At 44.4% G+C, this 14,300-nt stretch overlaps 1 protein-coding gene across 10 annotated transcripts in view; it reads right to left on the bottom strand.

Annotated features, from left to right (window-relative positions):
- CREBRF (CREB3 regulatory factor) overlaps positions 1 to 7,871 on the bottom strand; it is a 65,159-nt gene extending 57,288 nt beyond the window's left edge. For 7 of the 10 annotated variants that reach the window (XM_022595096.3, XM_089909668.1, XM_089909669.1 and 4 more), the window contains exon 1: positions 7,730 to 7,869. The gene's annotated coding sequence lies outside the window, so the exon portion shown is untranslated. Of the gene's footprint in view, positions 1 to 6,205; positions 7,162 to 7,729 lie in introns of those variants that run through there. The other 3 variants (XM_089909667.1, XM_022595093.2, XM_089909670.1) reach the window with 2 other exon arrangements.
- Between the last annotated feature and the right edge of the window lie 6,429 nt (positions 7,872 to 14,300).

The raw sequence follows: 14,300 nt of genomic DNA, 5'->3' as shown, positions 1-14,300 counted from the left end.
TCCAACCAGTCCCATTTTACAAGTAGGGAATCTTAAAGATTCTCAAGGGCTTCCCTGGTGGCGCAGTGGTTGAGAGTCCGCCTGCCGATGCAGAGGACATGGGTTCGTGGCCCGGTCCGGGAAGACCCCTACATGCTGCGGAGCGGCTAGGCCCGTGAGCCATGGCCGCTGAGCCTGCGCCTCCGGAGCCTGTGCTCCGCAACGGGAGAGGCCACAACAGTGAGAGGCCCGCGTACCGCAAAAAAAAAAAAAAAAAAAAAAAAGATTCTCCAAACCACAGAATTAGCAAAAAGCTTGTTTGTGAACACAGGTAACTCCAGAACTTTCATTCTTAACCATTTTGCAACTCGACCTCCAAAATGAAAGGGAATGTGAAAACAGGTATTTAAAAGAACTGTACATGAATGTCTACTGCAGCTTAATTCACAGTAGCCTAAAATCTGGAAGCAACCCAAATATTCACCAATTGGTAAATGGACAGACAAATTGTGGTACATCCGTATAATAACAAGTACTCAATTGATAATTTGAAACAACATGAATCTCAAAAGCATTATGTTAAGTAAAAGCAGTCAGACTCGAAAGACAACACATTCTATGATTGCATTTATATGAAATTCCGGAAAAGAAAAAACTACAGTGATAGAAAGTAAATCAGTAATTGGGGCCGGGGTGAAGGGGGGCATGAGGGAACTTTCTGTGGTAATGGAAACGTTCTATATCATGACTGCAGAGGAGGTTAAATAATTGCATACATTTGTCAAAACTAAAAATTGTGTGAATTTATGTAAATTATACCTCAGTAAAGCTAGTTCTAAAAAGAGGTGTTCAGAAAAGGCTATAAAACTAGAGAGAAGAGTACTGCCATCTCTACCTGGGAAAGTTTCAGGCAAGGTGAGATTTGAATTGGGTCTCATCACAGAACAAGTTTAAGGCACATAAGAAGTAAAAAACACAAGATATAATTAGTAATATTCTGCACTGTAGCCTATGAGAAGTGACATCTCTGAATACAAAGGAAAATGCTTCGAAAAAGGAAATTCATAGAGATGGATAATTAGTACCTAGATAGGTATCAAAGACAAGTTGATTTCACAAGATTTCCCAAGAGGGAATCAACTCAGACATATATTGCTGTTCATATGCAAAATAAACAGTAATGTGAAAGAATTTTTGTTTTCTTTTTAAATAGAGCAAAATGAAAAGTAAGACTCAAAAAAGGGAAAGGAAACCTAAAGAGAGTAAAGGAAGGGATGGCGGCAAGGAGATGAAGTAAAGGTAAGGGACACACTGGGTCAGAATCAAAGGTACCTGGTGACCACAGATGAGAAGACAGAAGAAGGGAGGCGTGTCAGACCTTGATGAGGGGCTAAAAGAAAAACTAAAAACTAGGGGGAAAGAGACCAAAGTCAGAGCTACAGAGACCTGAGAGCAAAGCAGGCCCAAGAGAATTAAAGGCCAAGGGAAAGCAAAAATGTTCTTTCCTCCTAAATCTCACAAAGTAGTCCCTTCCTCTTCCATCTCCACCTCTGCCTTAGTTGAGGCCTTCTCATACCCAACCCCACCCTACACATCTTGTACATTTTTTAGACTTCCCTGACTTCCTTCACTAGTCTTCAAACCCAGTTCAAATGCTGTCTTTTCTGGGAAGCTTCTCCAACTTGCCCAGGCAGAGTTAGTAGTCCATCTTCCATATTCTCAGGACATGTTGTTCTAAATACTATAATGTTGAACTGCAATGTCTGTCTCCTCTACTCGTCTATGGGCAACTCCAGCAGAGGATTCAGTAGTAAGGATGTAAACACTTACTAAAAACAGTTCAAAAAGCTATAAAGTCTACCTCATCTTTTACAACACAAGTAGGATGTTTGAAGCCTTGCTGTTTAAAGGGTACAGTGAGGAAATTCCCTGGCGGTCCAGTGGTTAGGACTCGGTGCTTTCACTGCCAAGGGTCCAGGTTCAATCCTTGGTTGGGGAACTAAGATACTGCAAGCTGAGCAGTGAGGCCAGGAAAAAAAAAAAAAAAGGGTACAGTGAATCTTTCAAACAAGAGTATATCCACCCCGCCCCTTGTTTCTCCCTATAACATCAAGGACATTTTAAGTTTCGTTTTCATAATGCTTTAATTTCTTGGTGAATGGCAAACATATAATAGGGAAGAAGGCAAACTGTACCAGGAATGGTGTGTAGCAGTCAAAGGAACTTCCTCTACAAAACAAAAGGGGCAGCTTAAATTCACCAAGACAAAACATTATCTGGAAGAAAATAAGTGTCAACAAAGAATCTGAAGAAAACTGAAGAAGGACAAAAAATCACCAAGCTCATGACGCTTTCGTCAGAAACTTGTCAACATCAATAATACCCAAAGATAAATGAGTGAAAACATGACTTTGTAACAAAAAATGTAAAAGTGGTTTTGGCGTTAAAAGGACAGAATGACAGGATGATCAGAGCTGCTGGGAATTACTGGAGAGATGAGTAGTTTAGAAAGCTGTTGGGGCAGGAGAGTTCCAATATAGATTTTTGGAAGGAATGTCATGAACTGGCATTGAAAAGGTATGCTGTCATGAAAAGGCACACAAGGCTTGGCTGGCAATGGAATGGGATTGCAGTCACAAAGTACCATTTTCTCTCTCCCTCTCTTTTCTCTTTCAAATCAAAACCGCAAGTCCTGAGACTGACAACCTGCGACAGTGACTAAGCTTCACCCGCTGACAGGGCTGGGGCCTGGAGGCCCCTGGAGGGGGTGGCCTTGGCGGGGAGATGGCCTCTCCCAGCCGCCCTGGGGCCAGGCTGGCTCCTCTGGGCTTCCAGGGAAGTTCCATCCATCCATTTTCAAAGACATCAAACCACCCTTCTAACTATGGGGCCTCCCGTCAGGGCCAGACCAGGGAAGGCTATTTTCTATTCTGGGGGATTGCTGTAATTTAAATGATTGTTTTAATAAAAATTCTAAGTTGTAAAAAAAAGAAGGCATACTGTCATGAAAAGGCATACAAGGCTTGGCTGGCAATGGAATGGGATTGCAGTCACAAAGTACCACTGCAGTCCCCTGCATCAAACTCCCTCCACATCTAGCTTTCCCCATTGGGGTAAATCAGACTTATTAGCCAGAATGATTTTACAGTGCTTCTCCCCCAAAGGGACCCTGCTACATAGATGAATAATTATCCCAAGCAGCTAAGAAATAAGAGGTTTCACTCCCATTTGCCAAACACCCAAAGACCAAGTGTGCCAAGAGCTAATGACAAATCCAAGGACAAAGCACAAGGTCTTTTTGTTGTTGTTTTTTGGGAGTGTGCGCACCTGGAAGGAATATTCAATGAGTCTAACTAACGGAATGTACCTGAAAAAAATTAATAAAAGAATTCAAGGGGTTTTTAGACATCATCGAAACAGCTTCTCTATAAACTTTCTTACAAGAAAGGGTCAATTTTAACATGAAGACTTTTTGTATGAGAAGATGGTGATTAATTACTCCCTTCCAACTCAGAAAGCCCAACATCTCTACTAATAGCAGACTGACTTCACTGCCTTCCAGATAAGCAGTTTTTAGCGATTCACTCATTTATTTAAGTAGTTCAGAAGCACTAAAAGGTGTGAGGCACTGGAGATATAGAAATAAGAGGCAGACTCTGACCTCAAGTTGCTCGCTGTTAAGTGGGTAGAGAAATGCTGTAGGGTGGGGAAAGTCCTAATAAAGAGAAACTGAGAGGCAATCACCAAGAGAAAGAAAATTGAATCCAGATTTGGGATGTGGTTTCAAGCGGCCTGAAGTATTAGCATATTCAAAGTACAAGAGTTTGAGAACACAATAACTAACAATTTCCCAATATCCCTCTGTGAGATAGAAAAACATCCCCACTATTAACAAATTAATAAATTGAATTACTCATAGTCACCCAGGCAAACATTGGTTAACTAGAACTAGAAACAAGATTGAACGCCACATGATGCTTTTCAGCTTTAAGAGGTCAATATATTCTCTTTCCTGAACTTTCATGCTCACGCTTGAAATCCAGTTCAAATCAACAAGACTGGTGAAATATTACATAAAAACAAAACAAAAAACTACACATGAAAAAGTATTTGCCTGTGTAATATTTTTAGTTACGGCATCTCTGCTTCATTGGGCACTTAGCACCACCTGACATTTTCCAAGGAAGGGGAGTGGCGGCAACCTAAAAATTTTGGGGGTCTTCTTTGAAAAAGCACCCCACCTTATTTAGGTAATTCTAGAAACATCTCAGGCAACAACACAATCAATGTGGCTTCCAAATTAACTGTATGTGTATATATATATATATATATATATATATATATGTATATATATATATAAATATATAAATAAGAGCTAAGTGTGTTATCTATTCACTTGACCAACCTCTCTTCAAACAGCTGTACAGTTTTGTTACGAATGATGTGTTAAATGCACTTTTAAACCTCAACAGGACTATACCCTTGAATATACTGAGGTTCTTAGAGACATCTTAAAGCCAAATTTTTTTTCAATCACAATGCATCTCTAAAGTAAATAGGACTTAATAGTCCAACATTTGCTTTAAATGGTTTTTCAGGAAAACACCTATTTGCAAATAAAATAAAAATATAGAATACAATGTTGCCATGTGCTCTTACTCTAAAAATTCTTCAAGGCAGGAGATATGTACATTCTGCAAGTGCTCAAATATTACTTGAAGTTCACGTTTATATATGCTGCAATAAGTTAACATCTAAGTATTTAAAACCCAGAGACTGATGTCTTGGAACATGGGTTGACAAACAAATTACAGCCTTCAAATACAGCCTGTTCTTATAAATAAAGTTTTACTGGATTATAGCCCCAAACATATCGTCTATGGCTGTTTTCATGCTACAATTTGCAGACCTCAGTAGCTGTTACAGACACTACATGGTCCACAAAGCCTAAATATTTACTACCTGACCCTGTACAGGAAGTCTGTACAGGTTACACTATCTTAGAATCATTAGCACCAACGATCTGACAAATTTATGTCCAGTCTAAGAGTTTATCTACCCTGAAAGACAAACTACTGAATACGGTGAAAGAGGATTCGTCCCCAAAACATCCAAGTACAAACCCACATGGAAACAAACCTCTGCTGAATCACTGAAAGTCTCGTAGTTGTCAATCTTGACTAAAAACTAAACTTTAAAAGCGAACAGTGAATTCAGTTCTCTTCATCTTTTAAAACTGTGCTACATTAATAGAATCAATATGCAAACTCACTGTATTTTCATTGTCACTTGTATTTAGTTCACCACCACAAGGAGCCATAATTATTCCTTTATTCCTTACACTGGCATCCAAGAACCCACACATGATAAACTAGTAAACCAGATGAGACATAGTTTTTGTAAAAGCTTGTTTCCCCTTGTCATGACAGACAGAAAATGGGATAGTAAGTGGAGGATCCCAAATCTCTTCTTTTGGATATATTTAGCCTCTTCTATGCTTACTAGTCTAAAAATTCCAAAAATGCTTTATCAATCATATAAAAGAATTACATCCAAGTAAGTCCTGTTGGATCTATTTACCATTCTTAGAATAAGAGAAAAAATAAGGTAATATTTTTATTTGTCATAAAAATTATACTTAATAGCTGAAGTCTATCAAATAATCAGGGATTATATTTTTATATATCATTCTTAACAGAACTGTGAGTCAATCATATCAAATTAATACAGAAATCGATAAATCATTTATTTACCAATTACTATTTTTCTCCAATTAACAAAATAGGAGATAATGCAAATTCCTAAATAAAAACAGTCAACTCTTGAATAGCCCCTGCACGATATACCTAAGGCATGTTCCTAACCATAAGTGTTTAACCAAAGATGCAACAACAGCCTGGTACCCTTGACAATACCATTGCAGTCACAGATTGTAAGGTTATGTTAACATAAAACTAAATTAAGCATCTAATACGGCGGACAAGATGCCAAAATAATCGTGAAGCAAATAAAGTAAAATAAGTTACTTTCTAATTACTCATACCATTTCCTCTTTCATCTTTGGTGTTTCTCCTAGCTATTGTGGATTACAAGAAAATGGGAAAAAAAATATTTAGAAGTACAACCAAGTGACAAACAGTTTACCACAAATCACAAGATTTACAAAGAAATCTTATTTTCTGCTTTTTCAAAAAGAAATAAGTCAGATCTTGATCCTATTTCTCACCTGCAGGATATTCGCAAGACAGAGTCCTAAAGAACCTTCAAACCTAAATAATTTTCTCATGGCTCAGTTTTCTCACGAAGCTAATTTAAGTGAGCTACTAATTTATGCAAGCAGGAGGGGCAAATTACTACTAAGCTAGGGCAAACACGAGGGGCCTGATCTTTAGAAGGTATCCTGATGAAAAAACGGAGACCCCGCCCAGCCCTTAACTTTCTCGGCTTTTCTAGTCCTGGCTTCCTCTGTGCAAAATCCAGAAAAACATAACTTCCTCCTCACTGCTTCTATCTGAGGCCTGGTGCAGAAATTTAGATCGCTAGTTATCCAAGTACCTTCTTAAGGCTCAAGCTCGCTCAGAAACAGCAAAAAGGTTTGCCTTCTTGGGTTAAAGGAGGGCAATTACAGGGTTTGGCGGCCGGGTTTGTCAGGAAGCGTAAGGCCGAGAAAGAGGGCGAATCCAGAGACTGAGCTCCATCTAGTCCCAGGACCCACCCCCAAGGGGCGGCTAGAGTGCCCTCGGTACTTCCCTGCCTCCTCTGCTCGGGTGGGGAGAGCGGTGGGTCGGGGTCAAGCTCCCCTGAGCTACTTCATCGTCCGATATGACTCGCCTTCGGACACCCGAAACGCCCCCGGGGCCCGGCTCCCTTGCCCTTTGCCCTGTCTCCTCCCCTCTCAGTGACCCACCACCACCGGTCCCCTCCCATCTAACATGGCCGCCCCACCCGGCCCACCCCGGCACAGCCTAACTATTTGGGGGTCCGAGGCACCGCCTCCCCTACTCTCATTGGCTTGGCAGCATTCATCCGCCTGCTCCATTGGATAGCAGACCTGCCACTCTGCGCAGAAAGCGCCGCCTCCAAGCCGCTTCAAGCTGCTTTGAGAAGACATATAAACAAATCCCGGGAGGGAGGCCCCCGCTCGCCAGTCGCTGGGGCGGGGACGGGAAGGGGAGCGGCCACCCCCGAGACACCCCTGCCAGGAGCCCCCCAACCCCCAGCCCGCGCCTCCTCGTCTCCTGTCAGCCTGGTTCCAACCTTCGTGGCCCCGGCCCTTCCTCACACGCCCCTCTCTCTCGTCCTCCCCCGCCAGCCTCGTCTCCCCTCCCTTCCCCGGCCCCTCCCACCCGCTCGCTTCTCTGACAGGCCGGTTGCCGGCAGCCACGGCCCCGGGCTCCGAGGCAGCGGTGAAGGGCCGGGCGGCCTGGCAGGGCGGACGCCCGGCACTGCCCACCCCTGGCCTAGCCTGCCTCCCGCCCGTAGCTCCCTCTACCGCCGCCCCGCGCTTTTATATAACCATCCCGGGCCGGGGGTGGGGGAGGGGAGCCAGAACCCCCGTGACCGGCAGGCGGCAGCCTGCGGCCCGCGCGCCCCCAGACTCTGCCCTGGTCCTGGCCCCCGCCCCGCGCCAGCCCAGCGCAAAGCCCCGGCGCTGCCACCTCCTAGGCCAGCGGCCCTCCTCCGCCCCCCGCCCGGCTCGTCCCCTAGTCCTGGCCCCTGCGGGCTCCGGGTGGCGGGCAGCGGAGCTCACCTGTGGGAGTGGGGGCGGCTCAGGGGCTGGGTCCGGTTCCGCTGCAGGGGCCGCAGCCCCTCTCCATGCTTCCTCGGGTTTGTTTTGTTTATGTCCTTCCTGACGGGTTCCCGGAAATCGCGTGACTCGCCCCCCTCACGTGGGCCGCGGCGAGGAGGAGGAGGGAGGCGGGGGCCCGCCGGCCTCGGGCCAATCGCGAGGCGTCCTGCAGCCCGGCCAATCAGGAGATCGGCCCGGTGAAGCACCCCTATCACATGACGCGGGAGGGGCGGGTGGCCGGGAAAAACCAGAAAGAGGGGGCGGAGCGGGGGCTCGGCGCCTGCAGCTGCATTGTGGGCGTGGGCCGTCTGATAGCCAGCTACCCTCACGTTTCTCGGCGCTGTTCGTTTACAAATGCTTTCACGTCCTGCATTCTGTCTAACCTTAGAACTACGCCGTGAGGCCGGAAGTGCCCGTATGCCCATTTTACAGTTTAAGTTCACTGAAACTTCAAGGGATCTAGGAAAACAGAGGGCATTTAACTTAGAAGGGGGATTGCATCCACTTTCTGTTTTATGAATGTTCTTCGCATCTGAACCTCTCAATTCACTGAGAAACTGACCTTGCCTTCAGTCGTTCGATCATTCTTTCAACTAATATTTATTGCACACGTTTGCTCCAGATGCTGGAATAAACCAGATTTCGTGCACCTTTGAGACAGCGATCTGTACACAACGGTACAAACAAAATGCTACCAGAGCGCCTAGACAAACAAGCCTTCGTAACACATGGACCTGAGTGTGTGTGTTTCCTAATTCTATTAATAATAACACGCAGTGCTAATACACCAATTTTTCAGACGGGGAAATTAAGGCTCAGAGAGGTTAAGTTACTTGCTCAAGGTCAGGCAGTTTGTAAATGACCCAACTGGGACTAGAACCCAGTTCTGTCATCACAGCCTGCGCTTGCAGACTGCTCTTTATTCTCCTTAAAGGCACAGAATTCATCTTCTGAGCACAGAAATCTAATTTTAGTAAGCATTGGGAAAGGAGGATTGGGGAACAGAAATGCTTGACTAGATTCCTTTAGGATGCCAGTTTCCTCTTAGGAGTAATTGCCTTTGAAAAGGTGGCTCCTCTTTGCACACATATAGAGAAGTAGTAACGTCAATGTCAAAACCATGGACTTTTGAATCAGAGAGTTTTATAGGTCATAAGCTTCAAGAGGACAAGGACCAGCCTGTATTGTTTATCCTCTACCTTTCATGCCTGCCACATAGTCATTAAATACTCGTTGAATAGCAACCTGGATTTGAAATCTTGCTCTACCGTGTGTGAATCAGCACAAATTATTTAACCTCGTGAGGCTCCACTGTAAGTAGCTCATGGGGTTGATGTGAGAACTGAGTGAAAATAATTCGTATAAAGCACTTACCATAGTGCTTCAACTATAGTGAGCACTTAATGAATGATAGTATGATTAGACATTATTTAGAAGATCCACAGCAGACTAAATACAAGCAAGGATAACTTTAGACTTCAGCAGTTAAACAGCTACTGAAATAATACTTTTGTACACCATATTAATAGATAAGTATATGTAGATACCAAAGAGGACAGTAAAAGTAAATCTCACTTCTGTATCCTTCAAAATGCCTTAGGGTCTCAATACCCAATGAAGGAATGAGTATTTTCCCTATTGCACAGGAAGTAGCAGGACTATAATTATTTTCCTAAGTCTAACATACCACCTTCTAATTTTCCACATGAACTGGAGTTTAAAAATGAAACCCCAGTAGAAAAACTAGCTTGGGAAGTTTGAGCCATGTTCCTCTCACTCATTCATGAGATTCATACATTAAATCTCTGTATAGGTCACAGATAATCCTCTCTCGTAATACTATATTTGGAAAAACTCCAGCAGATGGTTAGCTTTTCCACTGTTACTGCCCTTTGAACATAGGTATTTTCACCTCCTCTACTGGGCAACCGTTTCTTGGGCTCAAGGACCACCCAGATTCTTCTCCCAGCACGAGACGCTGCCCATTGAAAGCACTTACTAATGAATTACGTTGTATTCCCGCCTTTGCATGTTCTGTTGTCTTGGAAAGGACAGACTTTTGGCTAACAGAGACCTTTCCATCAAGCTTTATTAATGACTACTTCCTGCTCTGAAGTGAATGAAATCACTGACTCCTAATTGATTTCTGTTTCTCTGGGCTTTATCCTGCCAGTCAAAGTTGGCAGGGAGTTAGGACTCTGGAATAGCATTGCTTTGAGTTTCAGAAGGCTCTTCTTGTTCTAGCCACAAAGCAGTAACCAACTGCCATGACCACTTCCAAAATGCTTAACCTTGATATTGCAGAACCATTTACATACTGGGATAGCCTGAGTCAGAAAACTATGTTTTACCCAAATATGAGTCAATGGAGTAAAAAAGTAATACTTAGGACTCCACTGAATTCTTAAAAATAATTTTTATTGTTTGATTAGGTAACATGTTTACACTGTACAAAATTCAAAAGGTACAAAAAGTATTCAGTGAAAATTAAACCTCTCTCCCACCCCTGTTCCCTGGCCACTCATTTCTCCTTCTCAGAACCAACCACGGTTACCCACACTCTCTGTATCCTTAGAGAGACATTGGAAATGCAGACATTTCACCCACTTTAAGCCTTGATGTATTTGAAACACTGTTCTTGGCGCCAAGACCCCAGTTGGAGCTCTACCACCAACTATGAGACCCAGGGTGAGGGGCTCGACCTCTCTGGGTTCCAATTTCTTCACCAGGAGGAACTGGGCTAGAACTGGATGTTCCCTATGGTCCTTCTAACTTTGAGCTCTCCTGAAAGCATTAAAATAATTGCCACAGGTCCTAACTTTCCTTTTGACCTAAAGTTTGCACTGTGTGTAATTTTTCATTGGAGGACAGACTGAGCCCTGCCTGCTGGTCATGCACATATCTTCTAAATGAGTGTTTTCCTTTTGAATCTGTGTTTTCTTTCCAGACCCCTCTGGATCTGTATAATATGTTAAGATTTCACAGCTTTAGAAGTGAGATTAATTAAGATTAATCAAGATCTCCAGGAAAAGTGGTGTCCTTCTGACACTTTTGAAAACCAATTTTCTTCCTGAGAAAACTGAAGCGTTGCTGAGGGTGAATCTAAAAGGGATACTAATTGATGTTTGGCAATTGGCACCCATCCCTCATTCATCCCTCCTAAAAAATATTCTTTGGGGGAAGAGAAAAGATCAGTTCTTCCCATAGCCTCAACCTCTCAATAGGATGCAGTGTTCTTTATGTGACAGCTCTGAGCTTCGGTTTCTTACTCCTCCTGGGAGGCACCGAAGTTCAGCCCCAAATGCACTTCCCTAGTCGATCATTTACTTATTTCCCCTGAATCCTCATTCTCCAAACCCAGACCATGTCTGCCACAGGACAGGAGCTTGTTAACTGCTTGTGGTCGGAAGGCACAGATTAACCTCTAAATCCTATTCATCCTCCATGGCTGAAGACCCCATATCTTTTTTTTTTTTTTTTTTTTTTTTTTTTGCGGTACGCGGGCCTCTCACTATTGTGGCCTCTCCTGTTGCGGAGCACAGGCTCCGGACGCGCAGGCTCAGCGGCCATGGCTCACGGGCCCAGCCGCTCTGCGGCATGTGGGATCCTCCCAGACCGGGGCACGAACCTGCGTCCCCTGCATCGGCAGGCGGACTCTCAACCACTGCGCCACCAGGGAAGCCCCCCATATCTTTTATGAAGTTTATTTCTATCATATCTATTTCTGCCCTCATTAATCTCCTTCCTTCTTCCACCCAACTGAGCATTTAATGTACTTACTGCTTTGTATTATTCGTAACATGTGTTGATATTATTTCCTCGAGTAAATCAAGGGGCATAAACACTAATACATCCTTGAATTACAGAGAATGCCAGGCACATCAGTAGACAGCAGATTCAAGCCTGCTTAGTGACAGATAAGGGAAGAGAAAGCAATAAAGAAACTGACATTTGCTGAGTGCCTAATGTGTACAGGAAGACACAGCCTCTGCCCTGGAGGAACTCAGAACCTGGTGAAGGAGACTGACTTGGGAAGGTGACAATACAAGAGTTTATAAGAGGGGAAGCCCTGACCTGGTTGTTAAGAACATGACACGTGTTTCAGGGCCACTTTCTTGCTAACTGATTTGGGCAAGTTCCTAATTTGTCTATCCCTTGATTTCTGTCATCACCTGCCTCACAAGTTGATTTTGAGGATGAAATGCACGGCCTGATGCCTAATAGGTGCTCAACAGTGTTGGTCTTCCCCTCCTCTACCTTCCAGGGAGGAATGTGACCGGAAGTTTCTTGGAAGAGAAGCAGCAGCAGAGAAGGGAAAGTGGCATGGCAAGAGAGGGCAGCAAGCAACTCAAGACTATTTTGGGATGCCATTATCTTCCAAGGCAGCATTCCTGTCAAAATTATTGTCTGTTTCACTAAGACTGAAAATTTCCAGGACATCTAGTAGGTCCTGTGGGGTTTCCGTTTTTTGGTTTGGTTTTGGTTTTTTGTCAGTGCTGAGCTGAAGATACACTGTTACTATCAGCCACTCTAACTGAAAGCTAACCAGGAAGCCAGGGAGTGAGAACAATCTAGTGTTTGTTGTAGGAAAGACTCCCAACGGACAGGTACAATAAGACCTTCTTGTTGGGGAGGCCAGAAATAGGACAATAAAAACAGAAAGCGGAGGAACAGACTGATAAGAAGTAGAAACCAAGACCTGTAGCCAGATAACAGTTTGCTGAACTACAAATAGAGGCACATTCCAAAAGGCCCAACCTGGTGTAAAACTGGGAAGCTGGATTTCTAAACACAGGAAGTAGAGTCCAGAAAAGGTCACTAAAGGAAAGAAATAATAATAAAAAGTACAGAGAACTGAGGGTGAAGTTAGGGGGTCCTGTGTATCCAAGGTCCCCCCACCCCATAAATTCACAAGGTCATAAATTTCCCTCATGCTACAGCAAAACCAGGGATGGTGCTCACCAGTTTTGAGTTTCCAGCTTGTTTCCACAAGGTCCAGCCCAAGAGTGAGATGCATAAAATAAATGGGTGCAATGTACCTGAATTCACACTCCAGTCACAGTGAGACATAGAGCACATTGACAAACCTGAATGCCAGCTGTGGACTCTATCCTGTCTTAAGAGGGCAGTACTAGGAGGAAGTCTCATTAATCTACCCCCATAACTCAGTGCCCATCTAGGCTCCCGCAGGGCTGCTGGCCTTTCCATACATATCCTAAGGGCACCAGCTCCCTGCAACCTGGGCGGTGCACCCACCACTCAGGCTTACGTCAGGATTCTGGTGGCAGAAGTCCTGGTGAGCTGGCTACAGCTCCTTCTTGGTGCCCTGATAACCAGTCAGCTGGACATGAAGAGGCTTCTTACCCAATCACCTCTTCCCAGTCTGGCAAAAGAGAAGTCGCCTTTGGGGAACTTGGGAGTAGGGTGGATCAGGACAAAGTAAGGGGTGGTTCTCCTTTCCTCCAAACAAAGGTTCAGGCTCCTGCCAACTCCATAAAAGAAGGGAGGACCAGGTCGGTGGTTTTCTTCTCTCCTCTGGTTGGGGAACAGAGGAGTAGGGAGTATTAGAAAGGAGGGAAATGTACAATACTGCTCTTGCCCTGCCCCAACTCAATTACACTCTGGTGAGGCGTAAGGCAACACAGGTAAAGTCCTTAGAGTCTGGCACACAACAAGCCTAAGTGAAGGTTAGCTATTGTTGTTATTATTAATAACAATGGCTCTGAACTTCCCTAGGGGTCTGATAAAAGCCATAGACTTGCTCCCCAGAAAAAAGCGCACAAGTATACACACACCTAATTTTGCAGGTGATTTCAGGGGGTGTGCAGGTATTTCTGTAATACTCTGATTAGGACCCACTGCGGTCAGGACACACTCCAGCCTACAGAACAGCTACATAATTTGCAGGTCCGAGTACAAAATGAAAATGCAGGGAGCCCTTGTTCAAAAATTAGTAAGAATTTCATGACAACAAAAGCAGAATATTAAACCAGGTGTGGGACCCTTCTCTGCATGGGGTCCTGCTTGACTGCACATGTCCCACACCCAAGCAGCTGGCTCACCAAGACCTTAGAGCTCTAGGTCAGACCACTGTACCTTTGCTTTAAGCAAACTCAGTATCCCAAGAATCGAATTTACAAAATGTGCATTTGAAAGCTGGCCACCCATAGGACTCTTATTGAGCAACTACTTAGTGCAAGGTTGTAGAGATCAAACACTTGAAACGAACAAGCCAGAGATGCTGCACAGCAAAGCTTTTGCAGCCTGGGGGGAAAGACCTGTAAATTACACAGCTGTGATGACAGGAATCAGCCACAGTTGCTGTGGGAACCCAGAGGGGGCACAATTTAGGAAGGGAGGAGGTCAGAAAGCGCCCCCAGGGCCTGACTCGGGTCAACACAGCAAGATGAGAAAGGTGCGAGGTGTTCTAGGCAAAGGGAGGTGAGAGAGGAGACGATGCTTTGCCCAGACCCGCACTTTCTGTGCATGTGCTACATTATGCCTGAAAATTCCACTGGTGACCCTGCTTTTC

This window comes from Delphinapterus leucas, chromosome 3 (genome assembly GCF_059928025.1).
Source record: "Delphinapterus leucas isolate spDelLeu-1000000601 "Yukka" chromosome 3, BTC_Dleu_Yukka2, whole genome shotgun sequence".
Lineage (NCBI taxonomy): Eukaryota > Metazoa > Chordata > Mammalia > Artiodactyla > Monodontidae > Delphinapterus > Delphinapterus leucas.
This window is presented reverse-complemented; position numbering and strand designations above follow the sequence as displayed.